Source organism: Arachis ipaensis, chromosome B04, assembly GCF_000816755.2.
Source record: "Arachis ipaensis cultivar K30076 chromosome B04, Araip1.1, whole genome shotgun sequence".
Taxonomy (NCBI): domain Eukaryota; kingdom Viridiplantae; phylum Streptophyta; class Magnoliopsida; order Fabales; family Fabaceae; genus Arachis; species Arachis ipaensis.
The window spans coordinates 11,912,217-11,931,242 of NC_029788.2; the positions used below are offsets into that span (position 1 = coordinate 11,912,217).

A 19,026-nucleotide genomic window follows, 5' to 3' on the forward strand; every position below is an offset into this window, starting at 1 on the left:
AAACATGCTTTATACTTATATCCCTAGGTATAAATAAATATATATATGTATATATAATCAAAGGTAGAGAAATGGAAACGTGGCTCGTTTATATAAAAACATATATAAACATAATGTGATGCATTTCTTTTAGGTGAGTGCTATGGTGCCTATATACACTTGCCTAACTTACTAAATGGGGAATGCAATAGTAAGGATGTCACTTTTATTTTGTGGTTGTTATGATTTAAAAGCGTATCACTAAAAGTGTTGCTTAAAGAGAAAGTGTTACCCTAAATCGTTAACTTGGCTCTGATACCAATTTTTAAACTTCGATTAAACAATTTGCAATTTTTATAATCTAAAGTATTGACCATTTTTACTATTTCTTTTGTATGATTATTTATTACTAGTCCTTATAGTTTTTCAATCTTGTTTTAATTTATAATATTCTTTTTTGCATGAATTATATATAAAATCTTTTATCTGTTTGTCTTTTTCTTTAATATAATTTCTCAAATCCTCAAGAACTTCTTTTATTTCTACACTTTCTGTTGTTTCTAAATATCTTTTTAATTTATCGACTTCATTTTCCATTTTTTCTTTCAGCAGCTTTAATTCATTTAAGTCATAATATGGTTTTCCAGGCATTTATAAATTTCTTAGGTTTAATTTCAACTTGTTTATATTTATTCTTATTTCTATTCTTTTTATTATAAGGTCATCAATTTCGATCTGAAGATTATTTAATTCCCTTTTATACTCCTTTATTTTACTTTTTAATTTTTCCGCCCTTTTTCTTTTTATTTTATTCTCTGGTTTTTCAATCTTTATATGCTTCATTATTTATTTTAGAATTTCTGCAAACTCTATCATCGATTCATCACTATTTTCTAGAGATTCATTAATTTTTCTAGCTCTTCCACTTCTCTTTTCAACTTGTCATATATTATTTTTAGAGCTTCAAATGCTCTTTGGTTTATTTCAGAAAACTGTAAATAATTCAAACGGTTTTCTCTTTCAAAAAGTTCTTGTTTCTTATCTTGATAAGTGATATATATTTCTTCTTTATTTATTGTCATAATTTAGTGTTTAAGGTTTCATTTAATTTTTCGACCTTTTTTGTTAGTTCTTTTATTTTAGAATTTTCTTCTTTAATTTTTAACTTAGATAAACTTAAAGGGCTATTAATTTTAGATTCTCTTATTTGAAAATTCGATGAAACTAATTTTCCTGACGGTTCTTTTAATAATAGAACCGAGTTTTCAATAGCTTTATATTTTGGTATTTCTTTTTTTACAATTTTCTGAAATAATTCATCAACATAAATTCTTTCTCTATTTTTAAATATTATACTATGATGGCTATTTGTTAAAGCATAATTTATTGCATATGTAATTGAAAATGGTTCATCATCTTGTTCCATTAAATTCTTTCTATGAAATTTATAAGCCAAACTTATAGATCTTCCAAGATTTTTAGTTGATAAAGGTATGGCGTATCCAAGATGGGCATTGAATTTAACATTTACGTTTGCCAAGTTTCCATGAACAATTCCAATTCAAGTTATAGGCATGGGAGAATTGGCCTTTCTTTTATTCCATATTATCATTCTTCATTTCATTCTTATCATCACCACCGAAAGAAAGAAAAGAACAGAGGGAGAGAACGTGAGTTTCCATGGAACCGTGACCCACACCAAAAATTTTACTTTTGATTTTTTATGATCCGTAACTCCAATAAAAAATTTAATCTGGTAAAAATATTTGTATCCTCCTCCTCTACACGTTGGTGTTACTTTTGTTTGGTGGAAGCTGATGATGACGTAGTTTCCCTACTCCTTGAGTTTGGCCAACTAGAATTCTAGAAAGCACAGACGATTCCGGACGTTTTCTTCTTCGGCAGCTCGGTCAAAAAATTTCTCTGAAGCTTCAAGTATTTTGATTTCGTACAAAGGTAAGATTTCTGTAAATTCTCACCGATTAAACTTGTGTTGGATAAGTGAATGGTTATTGTAATTGTTGACATTGTCACCGTTATCCAAACTACTAGAGTTGTTGCATGTCGCGATTAAGAGTTTCGATTGTTGCTGCGGATAGTGGATAAACCTGTGGTTGCGGCTGCCGCTGGGTGCGAGTCGAGAGAAAAGGATTTCTTTGAGGCGTTTAGTTTATGGGTTCTGATAGGAGCACGTGTATATTGTGTAGTTATGATCAGCTGCAATTAGTTAGTGTCAGTTGCAATTAGTTAGTGTAGTTAGTGTTTCAGTTAGTCAGTTACTTTTAGCTAACTAGCTGTTATTGAAGCTTCTAGAAGAACCACCCCCAGCTACAAATAGCTGCTGCACTTCCCTTGTATCTTAACTCTTGATTTTGATTGATCACTCTGTTCAATAACAGAACCTTCTTCTCTCTATCTCTCACTCTTCACCATTCTTCATGTCTCTCATTCTACTCTTCAGCTAAGTTGCTTCTGTTTCCTACAGCCTTAGTTGCTGATACCTTCATGGTATCAGAGCTCTTGGCTCCATAGCTTCCGTGAACAACCAAATCAGAATCAAGATCAGTCAAGAATCATAGATCAGGCAAGAATCATGGCTCAAAACTTTGTAGTGACTCCCATATCCATGAAGCTGGATGAAAACAACTACTTGCAGTGGAAGGATCAAGCAGAGTCAACAATTGAAGGAAACAACATGCTGAGCCATCTCACTGGAGAAGACATTCCCCAAATTCATCTTCCCAATGGTGCTATAAATCCAGAATTTCAGAAGTGGAAGCGGCAGGATGCGCTTCTGAAATCATGGCTGCTGGCTTCCATGTCAACACCATTCACCACAAGAATGGTTGGGTGTACACTCACACATCAGATCTGGAGAAGGTTAGAAGATCATTTCTCATCCCAAATCAAGGCCAAAGTAATGCAATTGAAGAACCAGTTAAGCACGATTCAGATAGGTAGCTCTGTCACTGAGTATGTTTTAGCAATAAAGAGCACTATGGATGCATTGGCTTCTGTAGGAGAGTCAATGAAAGAGAGCGATCATGTCAATGCAATTCTACACGGTCTAACTGAAGAATATGGAAACGTGATGACCTCAGTTCTAGCAAGATCAACCAGCATAACAGTAGGAGAATTAGAAGCTCTATTGCTAGCTCATGAAAGCATGTTAGCAAAATTCAGAAAGTCAGAACCCTTTGTACAAGCCAATATAGCTCAGCACTCACAATTCAACCAGAACCAACTCTATCCCCAAAATTCAACTGCAAGAGGAAACTTTAGAGGCAATTTTCGAGGCAGATCAGGAAGAACATTCAGAGGAAACGGCAGAGGCACATATGACTCAGAAAGAATGACTCAAGATGCAGGAAGGTTCACACAAGAATACAATAATCATGGTGACTACAATAGAGGACAGTACAATCAAGGAAGAATGATGCAGGGAAGTAGAAGACCACAATGCCAAGTATGCGATAGAATTGGCCACACAGCAAGATTTTGCTGGTATAGGTATGACAAGGATGATGTGCAGGGAAGCAGCAGTCAGATTACTCAACCAAAGGCTAACTACACTAACGTTCTGGCAACACCCTCCACTGTACAAGATCCAAATTGGTATCCTGACTCTGGAGCCACACATCACATTACTCATGATGCACAAAATCTCATGGAAAAAGAAGCATACACTGGGAATGAGCAAGTTGTCATTGGAGATGGATCAGGTTTGCATATTCATAATGTTGGTAAAATGTGCTTTAAAACTGATTTGAGCTCCAGGTTACTTACATTAACTAAACTGCTTCATGTTCCAGAAATCACAAAGAATTTGATGAGTGTTAATCAATTCTGTTGTGACAATAGAGTCTTTTTTGAATTCTATGCTGACAAATGCTGCATCAAATCACAGGGAACTAGAGAATTGTTGCTTCAAGGGAATGTTGATAGAGGCCTCTATAAATTTGGAAACATCACAGCTGCAAACACACTTCCTTCTGCTTATACTTCTTCCTTAATGCAGTCTAATAATTTTCTGATTTGGCATGCAAGATTAGGACATGCAAATCAAAATGTAGTGTCAAAAGTATTAAAGTCCTGTAATCTCTCTTTTCCATCTAATAAAGAAACATGTGAAGCTTGTTGTATTGGAAAGTCACACCAATTACCCTTCTCCCCTTCATATACAATATACAACTCACCCTTAGAAGTTGTCTACTCTTATATTTGGGGACCTGCACCCCAGGCAGATAGCTCTGGAAATTGGTATTTTATAATTTTCATTGATGCATTTTCAAGGTTTACCTGGCTATATCTCATTAAATCTCGAGCTCAACTAAAATTAGTTTTTGATCACTTCCAACAAATGATTGAATTGCAATTAAACACAAAACTAAAGATGTTACAATCTGACAATGCTGCTGAATATGTTAGCTTAGCAAAGGTCCTAAGAGAAAGAGGGGTTCAACACAGATTCTCCTGTCCCCATGTACATCAACAAAATGGATCTGCAGAAAGAAAGCACAGACATATAGTTGAAATGGGCCTCACACTCTTGGCTGGTGCCTCCATGCCAACCAAATTCTGGGGAGAAGCATTCAGTACAGCTGCAAAATTAATCAATGTGTTGCCAACACCAGTGCTTGATGGAATGTCCCCAACAGAAAAGCTGTTTGGCAAAAAGCCACCTTATACAGACCTCAAAGTCTTTGGATGCCTTTGTTTTCCTCATCAAAGGCCTTATAACAAACACAAATTGGAGTTCAGATCCTCACCTTGCACTTTCATTGGCTACAGCACTACTCACAAGGGCTACAAATGCCTAACTCAGGCTGGAAAGACAATAATCACTAGAGATGTGGTATTCATTGAAAACAGATTCCCTTTCAAAGAGCTCAATCAACAAAGACAGTCATCAGTAGAGTCAGCTAATCAAACAACATCACAGCTACCAATCATTCCAAAACTTCCAGCCTCAGCCTCAATAATTCAGCCAACACCAGTATCCACACCAACAACTGTGTCACCAATCTCAACACCTCAATTAAGTCCAACCAACTCATCAAGATCATTGCCCTTAAGTGTTCAGCAATCAACAGTGGCAGCTGCTACACAGCAGCCAACAATTCCTCAACCACAACCAGTAAGCAGTCCTCAAATGCCAGTAGCAGTGTCCTCAACCCGAACTCTAATTCCAATCAATGACATAGAAACTGTACTCACAAGTTCTGAACCACCTCCTCCAATACTAGCAACAACAAATACTCATCCCATGACAACCAGAAGCAAGGCAGGCATAGTTAAGCCAAGAGTCTTTCAAGCAAGTGTGGAACCAAGGAGTGTGAAACAAGCTCTCAGCAGACCAGAATGGAAAGCAGCAATGGATCTAGAATATGAGGCCTTGATGAAGAACAACACATGGAAGTAAGTGGGTCTTCAGAAAAGCCATAGGAAGTAAGCGGTACCACCAAACAGAAAAGCCATAGGAAGTAAGTGGGTCTTCAGAGCAAAATATAACTCTGATGGATCCCTCCAAAGATACAAAGCAAGGTTAGTTGCTCAGGGCTATTCTCAAAGGCCAGGCTTTGACTTCACAGAAACCTATAGCCCTGTAGTGAAAGCTACCTCAATAAGAATAATTCTGTCCATTGCCTTGGCAAACTCTTGGCTAATAAGGCAACTTGATGTTAACAATGCCTTCCTACATGGTGATTTGATGGAAGAGGTGTACATGAAACAGCCTCAAGGATATGAAAAGGGTGACTCTCTAGTGTGCAAACTGACAAAAGCCCTTTATGGCCTAAAGCAAGCACCAAGGGAATGGTATTGCAAACTGGCCACTGGGCTGAGAGATATTGGTTTCAAATCCATCAAGTCTGATGTGTCTGTATTTGTGAGCAATCTCAATGGAGCAAAAACATTTGTGCTGGTTTATGTAGATGACATAATAGTCACAGGAGAATCTGAAGATACAATCAAACAGGTTATAAAGCAGCTGAATGCCAAGTTCTCTCTAAAAGACATGGGAAGCCTGCACTATTTTCTTGGAATTCAAGTATCAAAAACAACCAATGGTGATCTAATACTCACCCAACAGAAGTATATAAAAGAGCTAATGGGAAAGGCCAACATGGTAGGCTGCAGCCCCTGCCACACTCCTCTGCCATCCACTGTCAAATTATCAGCTTGTGGAGGTGCCAAGTTCGATGATCCTGCACTCTACAGGTCTATAATAGGCAGCCTACAATACTTGACTGTAACAAGGCCTGAGATATCCTATAGTGTGCACAAACTAGCTCAGTTTGTCCAATCCCCTTTGGAAAGTCACTGGAAAATGGTGAAGAGAGTGCTTCGATACTTAAATGGAACAGCAAACTTTGCACTGCAACTAAAGAAGGAACATGGAAGTCAGAGCTCAATGAGAATCACTGCCTATTGTGATTCGGATTGGGCTGGAGATCCTGACGATAGGAAATCTACCAGTGGATACTGTGTCTTTCTAGGATCAAACTTAGTGTCCTGGGCCTCAAAGAAGCAAACGGCAGTGGCAAGATCCAGCACTGAGGCAAAATACAGAAGCATGGCAGACTTGACAGCCGAACTGATTTGGGTGAAGAACTTGCTGTGTGAACTACAATTCCCACCAGAGGAGGCTCCCTTGCTGTACTGTGACAACCAAAGCGCAGTGCTACTAGCTGCAAACCCCATCCTGCACTCCAAGTCAAAACATTTCGAAATTGATCTCCACTTTGTGAGAGATCATGTCAACAGCAAGGATATAACAGTACACCATATCCCTGGAACAGTCCAAGTAGCTGATATCCTCAAAAAGCCAATCCCTTCTGAGGCGTTCCTACACTTCAGAGACAGATTGAGAGTAACTGAAGTCATACAAATGTCCAGGGAGCAAGAAGTATATGTTCCAGAAAACAAGAGAAAAGAAAACTAGAGATGATGATAGGAGCACGTGTATATTGTGTAGTTATGATCAGCTGCAATTAGTTAGTGTCAGTTGCAATTAGTTAGTGTAGTTAGTGTTTCAGTTAGTCAGTTACTTCTAGCTAACTAGTTGTTACTGAAGCTTCTAGAAGAACCACCCCCAGCTACAAATAGCTGCTGCACTTCCCTTGTATCTTAACTCTTGATTTTGATTGATCACTCTGTTCAATAACAGAACCTTCTTCTCTCTATCTCTCACTCTTCACCATTCTTCATGTCTCTCATTCTACTCTTCAGCTAAGCTGCTTCTGTTTCCTACAGCCTTAGTTGCTGATACCTTCAGGTTCGACAATCGAGGTAGGGGGTTTTATTTCTTAAAATAATTAATAGTTTTTAAGTTAAGAATGCCAAAAGGTTTATTGAGTAATTGCAAATAAATTGTGTTTGTCTAGACTAATTGAATTTGATGAATAAGTATTGACTGTGAGAATGATTGAGTTTGATGAACGTATCTGAATTCTTGATTGTTTGAATTGTGGCTGAAAATACGTTATGTTTATGCTTTGATTAAATGACATATGAATTAAGGAGTTATGAAAGTGAGGGAGGTTATGTCCGGGTTCTTGTAACCATAAATGAAAAGGTGGTTTTGGTTAATGTTAAATGTAAAAGGAATATGATCGGGAGGTTTTGTAAGGTTTGAATGAACGTGCAGCTTGTTCCTTTAGTCTTAATAGCAAAAGATTTGAAAGAGAGCTGAATTTTATTGAAACAAAAAGAGGCTTAGCTTTAAAGAAAACGATTTGATTATTTAAAATTATTTGATATTTGAAAATAGACTGATTATTGAAAAGGATTTGATATTCAAAATGATTGAGAGATTGTTTGATTGGGACCCTGGAAAGGTGGTATAGTCTGAATTTTAGAGGACATGTAACACCCTACTATACTTAATCTTATGCTTAAGTCATAAGACTGAGATAGTAAGGTATTACGACCTCTAAAAATAGTAATATATATATAATAATTTTAACCTAACACCAAACCATTTCCTCCGTTTCCTCCATCCTTTCATCATTCAGAATGCAACAGAAACAAGCAACCAAACAAGTTCACGCACAAGTAATGATCAAATAGTACAAATAGCAAGTATAACAAATAGAAGGTAATATATATCAATTAGGCATACCCAGAAAATGCATAGCAATCAATACAAACAAATGCATATGATGCATGCCTGTCCTATGGCTGATGAGGCCCATCTGTCGGTTATCCAGCCAACCCGACAAGTCTGAAAACCTTAGACTGTCCCCCGTCGCACATCCTCAAGAGTCTATGCATAGAGTTCACATTCATATTTCATAAAATCACTCAATGGGGGCTATCCATACCCGGGAATTTATACGTGCCCGGTCACCCTTACGACGTAGGGTCAACAGAGTATCGAGATTCAACCTGGAACACGTGATGGCGAGCCACGGCTCTTACCTAGGGAACTCGTATCTCAGATAGCATTATTCATAAGCCATTTCATAGTCATAATCATTATTTAATCATTCATCAAGCCATGGCATATTAACTCCTTTTATTAACAACCTCCCTTTCACATTTTTCATCGTCATTCCCTTATAATTCATCTTGATTACCCTTTCCGGGTCCTGACCAAACTTTTTATCAAACTCTTCTCATCCTTCTTAATATCAAACAATCTTAAAATTAACCCCACTCTAACATTAAATCAATCACATCACACGAGGATTGAACTTTAACTTCTCGAACTCATGACTATCACTAAGACATCCTCGACACTCTATTTTCTTTTCTGTTTCTAATATAGTAAATGAATTCGGAATTGCACAAACTTTATGTCCAGGCCTTCATATTGAAATAAGCTTTCTAACAAACTAAATATCATAATTTTCTGATTTTTCTCGCCTCAGGAATAAAGGAAAAACCGTGACTGCTCTGTAGTGCATAAAACCAGAAAAACAGCAGCAGCATGTGATATTCAAAATTTAATATAAAATCCAAATTAAATCCAATGACTTTGAAAATTAATGTAGTTAAAATTTACTCATCCAGGTTTCTTTCTCAATTGGTTCTGAGTCAATACCATTTTTAATGAAAAAGTTACATTACCTGGAAGTTAAGTAAAAATGAGACAAAATCTGTTTTAAAAACCAACAAGCTTAGTACCTTTCAATTGGAATAACTTTTATTACAAAACTCCAATTAAGCTAAATTTTGATTTGATAACCCCTAGCTCATCCAGAAACAAGTTTGTCTTGGTTGCAACCCAATTTCTATTTAATTCTAAGAGTTACAAGCATTGGAAGTTGATGCATAGCTTGCTGAAATCTGTTTCTTTTCAGTTTTGACCACCAATATTCAAAAATTCACAGCTCCCAATCCTCAACTCTTAAAATTCTGAAATTTTAGAGAAATAAAGCGAGTTAATCAAATTTTATAACAAAATTAGTTTCGCTCCAAAACTCAACTCGTAGAAGTCGCAGAAAGACAAACAAGTTGCTGCCCTGTTTGATCTTTTCTGCTGCTGGACAGATTTAACAACCTAACTTTAAAAATTTGCCATAAATTGTATATTTAACAAAAAGGTCCCAAATTTTCCAGTTTAGTTCCTTATATTCCCAAGTTTAGCCCAAATTTGGTCTCATGCAATTCCGATCATTACATAATTAGTTACAGCATATACAATACCACCACAACACAACTCTACATCCTTATTAACAAACACCAATTCTAATCCATCATAAATAAATATAAGAGCACACCATTAATAACTTTCACACCTCATAATTCTAATATATAAATTCACTAACAAATCTATTCTAACAATATTACAAGGCTAATCATTAAATACAAAAAACAATCCAACTTATTCTATAGTTCCTCTAACCTAAGTTTTCACAACACCGTAAATATTAAACGTGCGAAACTTAAACCATACCTTGGCCGATCACTTAATTCACCCAAGGCAGCCTCACAACTCAAAATTACAGCCCCTCCAAGCTCAATCAAACAGCCCCAAGCCAAGCTTGATCACCAACAAGCCTCCAACAAGCATCAGCATTCACATACACACTACCTAAACCACAATTAACACATCCAAACATAACAACTCAATACCCAAATTCCTAAATTCAAAAATTTCATTAGGGTTTAAGATCTCTTACCTTTACCCACTGATCCTTGGGCAATACCCACAAGAAATCAAGTCTAGTGGACCCCTAAAACATGAAAATCATGAAGGAATTGAGTTTCTCAAACCTTAAACCCAAAATTCATATACCAGCAGAAATGGAGCTAGGGAAAAGCGATTCACTTACTGTTTTATTTGAATAGAATTGAAGAACTCAACGAGCCCGACGCGTGGCCGCAAACGGCTCATCAATCGGAGCTCCGGATCAAAAGTTATCAAAGTAAGAAGATCAAGCTAGGTTTTCGAATCATTCTCTTCTTCTCCATGTATTTACGCTGCTTCTGTTATGTTCTAAGGCAGAAAATGAGCTTTAGCTCATTTATATACTGGGTTGGTTGGGCCCACGGGCCTGGTTTGGGCCCGGTTCAACCGGCTCGCCTATTCGGCTCAATTTTGGGCCAAATTTTTCGAAAGTGATATCAAAATTCTCGTTTTGCCGAGCTCTATCCTATTTTGATATTAGTTTTGCATATTTAATTTTCCTATTGAAAATTTGATTTATTGACTAATTATATACCGATTTTAGCGGGGTTTACAAATCACATTTTATAAAATTCAACCTAAACCCAAAATAACATAGGATCAAAATTGTATTTACGAAGCTGCGATACATGAAACACGTCATGCAGGTTCGAACAATGTGGTAGTAAAGCAATCCTATACGCCACTGGTCCGATGTGATAGGGATTTAGCTTTTTAGTTTTTTTTGATTGATCATCCGATTCTAGTTCATTGAAGTGATCTTCAGAAATAGGTATCCCCTTTCTTCCAACTTGAGAAGTCTTCTTCTTAGATCCACCTAACTTTTTTGTCGGCTTTCATAGTGAGAATTCTAACTTAGATTTGCGTAACTCTTCCTCTGTTGTTTCGGCTGTCAAATTCAGGAACTAAGACGTTTGATATTTCAGTTTTCGGTTAATTCAAAGGTGTTTAGCATACTGTGAAGTCTCACCTTCTCCCCGATGTATAGTCTCTTTGATATCCCCAATAAGTGGTTTACTCCGATGGGCAAAACGGGCTTGGTCGCTTGATCCACAGTTCCCTAACAGTATCACCTTTTGTCCTAGTCTTCGGTAACCTATTATGAAATCAATGGCTATTCCCTTTTATCTTTAATGTAGAACCTTCGACGGTTGTGGCATTTCAAACAGTTTCTGGTGGTCTTTCATTTCTTTCTCATACGTCAAACTTGTAATCACATAGATTTCCACCTCGTTCTTCATTTCTGTCTGCTCAAAATATCTTCTTTGATTCGTGGTAGGTTTTAGAAATCTCAAGGTAACTTCAAAAATTTTCTCCTGTAAGCTTCGAACAACAGTTTCTTATTTCAACTTCCGACCTCAACACATAACGCTCTCTTGGTGTCTTCTGGATTCAACCGGTTTCAGTACTCTTAGTAGCCCCTTATCACCGTTATTGCACTCCTTAAGTCTTTGACTTTACAATCTCTATTTCGACATTAAACATATAAATCCTTTCTTAGTTCCCTTTCGTTTGCCAGACTTCGACATCCTCGGTAGGTCTTTATCGTCCCCTCACGCTTCCTGCATTTCGTCTTTGCTATGTGTTAAAACTGCAATAGATTTAGTTTGACTCCTTTAGCTATTCTTCACTTGTGGTGCGATTGAAGTTAATCCGATTTCCGGTACTAAGCCTATCGCAAACTCGCTTCTCTCTGGAATGGAAGTTTTGACATACCTTCAAGAATTGTCTTAGAAACTCTCTCATATAGAGATTTGGTTTCATCTCCACTTACCTCTGAACAATTAACATCTAAAGGTTGTGTTCGCTCTACTCCTCTTCCTCAAAGTTTCACCGTCACTAAATTCCAAACAATAACTCCGCATAACCCTCAACACTCCTAATTCCTTAGATATGGTCCAACCTGCTTCCACTACGTCACTTAATCCTTAACCTTCAAAAGTCTAACCACCCTGATTCCACTGCGTCATTCTGACTCTCATCCTTTAAGAATCTAGTCACTCATCTAAGTTAGTTAAGTATCGCTCTATCTTAACAACTAGTAGTCTTCGACTAACCATCAGTTCGGACTCCACGATCATCAAAACTTGTCGTGCTTCACAAATGGATCATACATATATTAATGATACGCAAGGTAGTTAAAAACTCAACTGCTAGCTTATGATTACCTCGGGTTTGAAGATCGGATTCGACTGTATCCTGGCGTTTCTTGTGTGGACAGTCTCGAGCTATATGCCCCGACTTCTCGTACTTGTAACATACGCCTAATCCGGCCCTGCACGGTATGTTTGGATGGTACTTCTTGCACCTTGGGCACCTTAAATCATCCAGTTGAGTACTAGTTTTCCCTTTAGTATTCGGATCCGAACAGTTATCGTTCCTTCGGTCATTGCTCCAGTGCTGAGAATGTGAAGCGACAAAGCGATTCTTTTTGAAAGTTTAGCTCCTCGGTGTAATCTTTCCCTTTTTCTTTGTGAAGGGTTCTCGGTGATTACTTCTTGCTACCTCAGCCCTCCTTGAGCTTTCTCCCATTGTCTGACCCACATTAACCTGCTCCAGATAACTAAGTGGTACCCCTGTATTCAGAGCATTATGTCCACCTTCATATTCATTATCATCATTGTTGCCAGTTCCAGCTTGTGGTTCCATTCCACCCATTACTCGGATGGTCGCGGCCGCAACAATACCAATGGCAGCAGCAACACTCGTCATTGCGGTCACGATATCGGTCAAACTATCTATTGGTATGGTTACCTCATTAGCTCTCCGTCCTTGATCCCGATTACGCTCACGACTGCGCCCACGAGATGCCATTTGGTTCCTGTTCACACCAAACAAGTGATATCAAGGTGATCAGTCTCAATATCTCTAGTTTAGCATTTCAAAGTCCCAAATGCATGCTCATGAGAATTCATGCCTCATATATCAGTTAGATACCCTAAATAGCATGTATAGACACCTAGAGTATGCCCAGAGGCATAATCAGTCCGTCCCTCAGGCTCTATAGGAACGAACTGCTCTGATACCATAATGTAACACCCTACTATTCTTAATCTTATGCTTAAGTCATAAGACTGAGATAGTAAGGTATTACGACCTCTAAAAATAGTAATATATATATATAATAATAGAGAAAAGAAAATTAACTAGGAGCCTTTCATTCAGAATGTAACAGAAACAAGCAACCAAACAAGTTCACGCACAAGTAATGATCAAATAGTACAAATAGCAAGTATAACAAATAGCGGGTAATATATATCAATTAGGCATACCCAGAAAATGCATAGCAATTAATACAAACAAATGCATATGATGCATGCCTGTCCTATGGCTGATGGGGCCAATCTGTCGGTTATCCAGCCAACCCGACAAGTCTGAAAACCTTAGACTGTCCCCCGTCGCGCATCCCCAAGAGTCTATGCAAAGAGTTCACATTCATATTTCATAAAATCACTCAATGGGGGCTATCCATACCCGGGAATTTATACGTGCCCGGTCACCCTTACGACGTAGGGTCAACAGAGTATCGAGATTCAACCTGGAACACGTGATGGCGAGCCACGGCTCTTACCTAGGGAACTCGTATCTCAGATAGCATTATTCATAAGCCATTTCATAGTCATAATCATTATTTAATCATTCATCAAGCCATGGCATATTAACTCCTTTTATTAACAACCTCCCTTTCACATTTTTCATCGTCATTCCCTTATAATTCATCTTGATTACCCTTTCCGGGTCCTGACCAAACTTTTTATCAAACTCTTCTCATCCTTCTTAATATCAAACAATCTTAAAATCAACCCCACTCTAACATTAAATCAATCACATCACACGAGGATTGAACTTTAACTTCTCGAACTCATGACTATCACTAAGACATCCTCGACACTCTATTTTCTTTTCTGTTTCTAATATAGTAAATGAACTCAGAATTGTACAAACTTTATGTCCAGGCGTTCATATTGAAATAAGATTTCTAAAAAACTAAATATCATAATTTTCTGATTTTCAAGAATAAAGGAAAAACCGTGACTGCTCTGTAGTGCATAAAACCAGAAAAACAACAGCAGCATGTGATATTCAAAATTCAATATAAAATCCAAATTAAGTCCAATGACTTTGAAAATTAATGTAGTTAAACTTTACTCATCCAGGTTTCTTTCTCAATTGGTTCTGAGTCAATACCATTTTTAATGAAAAAGTTACATTACCTGGAAGTTAAGTAAAAATGAGACAAAATCTGTTTTAAAAACCAACAAGCTTAGTACCTTTCAATTGGAATAACTTTTATTACAAAACTCCAATTAAGCTAAATTTTGATTTGAGAACCCCTAGCTCGTCCAGAAACTAGTGTGTCTTAGTTGCAACCTAATTTCTATTTAATTCTAAGAGTTACAAGCATTGGAAGTTGATGCATAGCTTGCTGAAATCTGTTTCTTTTCAGTTTTGACCACCAATATTAAAACATTCACAGCTCCCAATCCTCAACTCTTAAAATTCTGAAATTTTAGAGAAATAAAGCAAGTTAATCAAATTTTATAACAAAATTGGTTTCGCTCCAAAACTCAACTCGTAGAAGTCGCAGCAAGACAAACAAGTTGCTGCATTGTTTGATCTTTTCTGCTGCTGGACAGATTTAACAACCTAACTTTAAAAATTTGCCATAAATTGTATATTTAACAAAAAGGTCCCAAATTTTCCATTTTAGTTCCTTATATTCCCAAGTTTAGCCCAAACTTAGTCTCATGCAATTCTGATCATTACATAATTAGTTACAGCATATACAATACCACCACAACACAACTCTACATCCTTATTAACAAACACCAATTCTAATCCATCATAAATAAATATAAGAGCACACCATTAATAACTTTCACACCTCATAATTCTAATATATAAATTCACTAACAAATCTATTCTAACAACATTACAAGGCTAATCATTAAATACAACAAACAATCCAACTTATTCTATGGTTCCTCTAACCTAAGTTTTCACAACACCGTAAATATTAAACGTGCAAAACTTAAACCATATCTTGGCCGATCACTTAATTCACCCAAGGCAGCCTCACAACTCAAAATTACAGCCCTTCCAAGCTCAATCAAATAGCCCCAAACCAAGCTTGATCACCAACAAGCCTCCAACAAGCATCAACATTCACATACACACTACCTAAACCACAATTAACACATCCAAACATAACAACTCAATACCCAAATTCCTAAATTCAGAAATTTCATTAGGGTTTAAGATCTCTTAGCTTTACCCACTGATCCTTGGGCAATACCCACAAGAAATCAAGTCTAGTGGACCCCTAAAACATGAAAATCATCAAGGAATTGAGTTTCTCAACCCTTAAACCCGAAATTCATATACCAGCAGAAATGGAGCTAGGAAAAAGCGATTCACTTACTGTTTTATTTAAATAGAATTGAAGAACTCAACGAGCCCGACGCGTGGCCGCAAACGGCTCATCAATCGGAGCTCCGGATCAAAAGTTATCAAAGAAAGAAGATCAAGCTAGGTTTTGGAATCATTCTCTTCTTCTCCATGCATTTACGCTGCTTCTGTTGTGCTCTAAGGCAGAAAATGAGCTTTAGCTCATTTATATACTGGGCTGGTTGGGCCCGCGGGCCTGGTTTGGGCCCGGTTCAACCGGCTCGCCCATTCGGCTCAATTTTGGGCCAAATTTTTCGAAAGTGATATCAAAATTCTCGTTTTGCCGAGCTCTATCCTATTTTGATATTAGTTTTGCATATTTAATTTTCCTATTGAAAATTCGATTTATTGACTAATTATATACCGATTTTAGCGGGGTTTACAGGACATACTACCGAAATTTTATAATCTTTGAGACTTTGTTTGAAATGCTATTTTAAAAGATTTGGTTTTGGAAAATTAGATTATTTGAGATTTATTTAGTTAAGAAAAGATTTATTCTATTTGAATTCAATTTATCAAGAAAAGAATAATGTTTTAAATCCAATATTTTGAGAAGAGATTTCGTTTAAATTATGATATGAGTTTGGCTTGATAAGAAAGAGAAGAAGGAGAATGAAAAGTAAAGGAAAGAGAGATAATCAAAGGAATCTCTGCCACAGGAGAGCAGAAAACAAAGATAAAGGAAAACTTTAAGGGACTGTTTGCCACAGGAGAGCATATGTGACATTGTTTGGGCCTTAGTGCCAAATGTAAAGTGGGGACGCCCACACTATGAGAACTGTTTTCCAGATGTACGCTTATTGATTTGGAAAGTCACACTGTATGCGGCCTAGCCGTACGACTTATAAGTACAATGTATGCATCTGAAAAGCCATATCTGGGACTTGTGCCCGGGTAATGTTGGGAGCGGGTAGGCAACCGACAAATGAGCTCATGGCCTGCGTTAGATATAGACATGCATCATGATGTTTGCACATTTGCATTTGGTTGTGCTTGCTTGTTGTATTTTTCTGTGATTGTGTTTTTTGCACAAACCGACTTATTATGTTTGTTGCGGGTTTCGGTTGTTACTGTTGACTGGGATTTTCTTAAATGACTTAACTTACTAAGAACTAACCAAAGTTTTTAAAGTGAGTGTTAAAGAGTTCTAAAGGTCATTATTTAAAGTTAAAAAGTGATTATTTGCAACTTATTTCTCTACTCACGGCATTCTCTGTCCCTACTGAAAACGTGTGGTTTGTTCTCACCCCAAAATCTTCCACCCTTTCAGTGGCACAAGTTCGAAGACTCAGTATGAAGCTGCGGACAATTAGTAGGTTTACCTATGATTCCTGTCACTTTTATAGAGTTCCCTTGCCCTTGTTGCTTTAGTTTCTAGTTTATCTAGAGGGATAGGTATTGTATTCAAGCTTTATATTGAATTTATTTGTATAGAACTTATTATTAATAGTATTTATGTGATTATTATTATTTGAAGATCTTTGATATGTGGCTTTAATTAATAGAAACAAAATTTTGTGGGATTTTCTTAAAAACTGAAACGCGATACCGACGTAAAGGTTCAATATTAAATAGATAATAAAGAAAAATGGGTTAGTAATGCCTTACTTTTGGTACGATCATGAGGTGCTAAAAGTTAGGTGTTACAAAAAGCATATATATAGTTTATACCTATATTTACTAGAGTTTTGTACACTTGAATTAATATAGTTTGCACCCATATTTTTTAGAATTTACACACATGAATTAGTAAAGTTTATTTGTTAAAGACAATTTAGTATTTGTGCTGGTCAAATGATGGCCAAAAATACTAAAAATACTAGCCCCCAAGAGTTTCTCTGTAACTATTACGATTTTTTTTTGTTTTTCACGATATCTTCTAACCCGGTAGGTTAAGGACTAATCCGTCTTGGATCGGAGCTCCATTTAAGGGTGTGCCGCTAGCCAATGGGTTACTACATGCACAAGGCGAAATTCGAACTCCCGACACTTGTTTAAGCGAACTAGTGAGCTAATCACGTGGCCAACCCAACATGGAGCGAGCGGCATCAGAAACCTTCGCTGTCATGTTTGACCACTCGTGGCAGTGGTTCCTTGGAATCAACAGAGTGAGATTCCGGCGAGAATGAAGTTAGGTGAGACAACAGATGGGGAATGACACAAAGGAATGAGAGGGTTGAGCTCAAACTGCCACTGTTTCTGACTCATATCCGACGACCAGTGCAACATCACTACTATGGAGTCTCTCTGTTTTTCTTTGATGGATACAGTGTGGGAATGAGAGCTCGAGCAAAATACCCTAACTTTCCTCAACTCTTAATGGACCTTGATCAAATTTGAACTAATGCAGTGGGCCAATTTCAATTACAAAACTAGCAAAATTAGGATGTCTCCAATATTTTATGTTTCACTTAATTTCTTAAAATATGTGGGCAGCAATTTGTAGGATTTTTTAAAGGCTCAAAAAAATTTTTTGTTAACCCATTTAAACTTTAGGACTCAGAAAAAAATTTTAGTTTTACATGTAGTAGGATAGAAATCATTGTTTGAAAATTACTTACTTTTTAATTTCTTTAATAATTTTTTTTTAAAACAAAAGAAGCTCAACACAAAAATAGAGCAAACAAGCCAGAAAAATAATAAAACAACACCTGTTGTAAACACCTAGTACTTTTTCAAACCAATAATTTATCCCAATGTCATCTCTAGTATTCCCATCAATAACAAAAGGGATCCTCACACCTCCACTCCTTGTAATTAAGCAGAGTCATGTTGATAATTTCTTCAACACATTTTTCTGTATTCTAAAACAACCTCCTGTTCCTTTTGAACCAGACGTTCCAAATAACTGCGAAAAAACTTATGAACCACTTCTTATGCTCCTTCTTCCTACTTGTAGCACCTGTCCAGTTTTGAAAGTGTTCCTTCAAAGTACCCGGAAAGGACCATTGTCTGCCAAAATCAGATAATCAAGCGCACCACACCTGCCAAGTAAATTTATAGCCAAGAAACAAGTGGTGAACATATTCAACATCCTTATTACATAGTACACACACATTATTACCTTGATTAACAATTCCGAGTCAACACAACCTTTTCTTTGTATTCACCCTGCCTATCAGGACAAACCAGACAAACAGCTCTACTCTTGGAGGGACTAAACCTTTCCAAATAGTCTTAGTGAAGCTAAAGCTTGTTATGTCATCCGAAAGCGTTTCTGATTGTAGCACCTGCAAAAAAGACTTAGTAGAAAATACACCTTGCCTGTCAAACTTCCAAACAACTCTATCCTCTTTGTCAGAAGCTAGTTTAACCGGCCTCAAAGTGTCGTGTAATTGATTCACAAGTTTCAACTCCCATTGGAATAGCTCACGCCTCCATTGGAAATTTCAAATCCACTCTAACCCATCCCAAAACTCACAAACACCTATGATAGATCCTTTTTGGATTGAAACCAAGAA

General features: G+C 37.0%; 1 long non-coding RNA gene across 1 annotated transcript; it reads right to left on the reverse strand.

Annotated features, from left to right (window-relative positions):
• On the reverse strand, positions 9,157–10,359 carry LOC107637598. The gene is made up of 3 exons (XR_001619424.2): positions 10,260–10,359; positions 10,107–10,160; positions 9,157–10,018 (listed from the first exon to the last, which is right to left on the reverse strand). It is a non-coding gene; the product is annotated as an uncharacterized LOC107637598 (long non-coding RNA).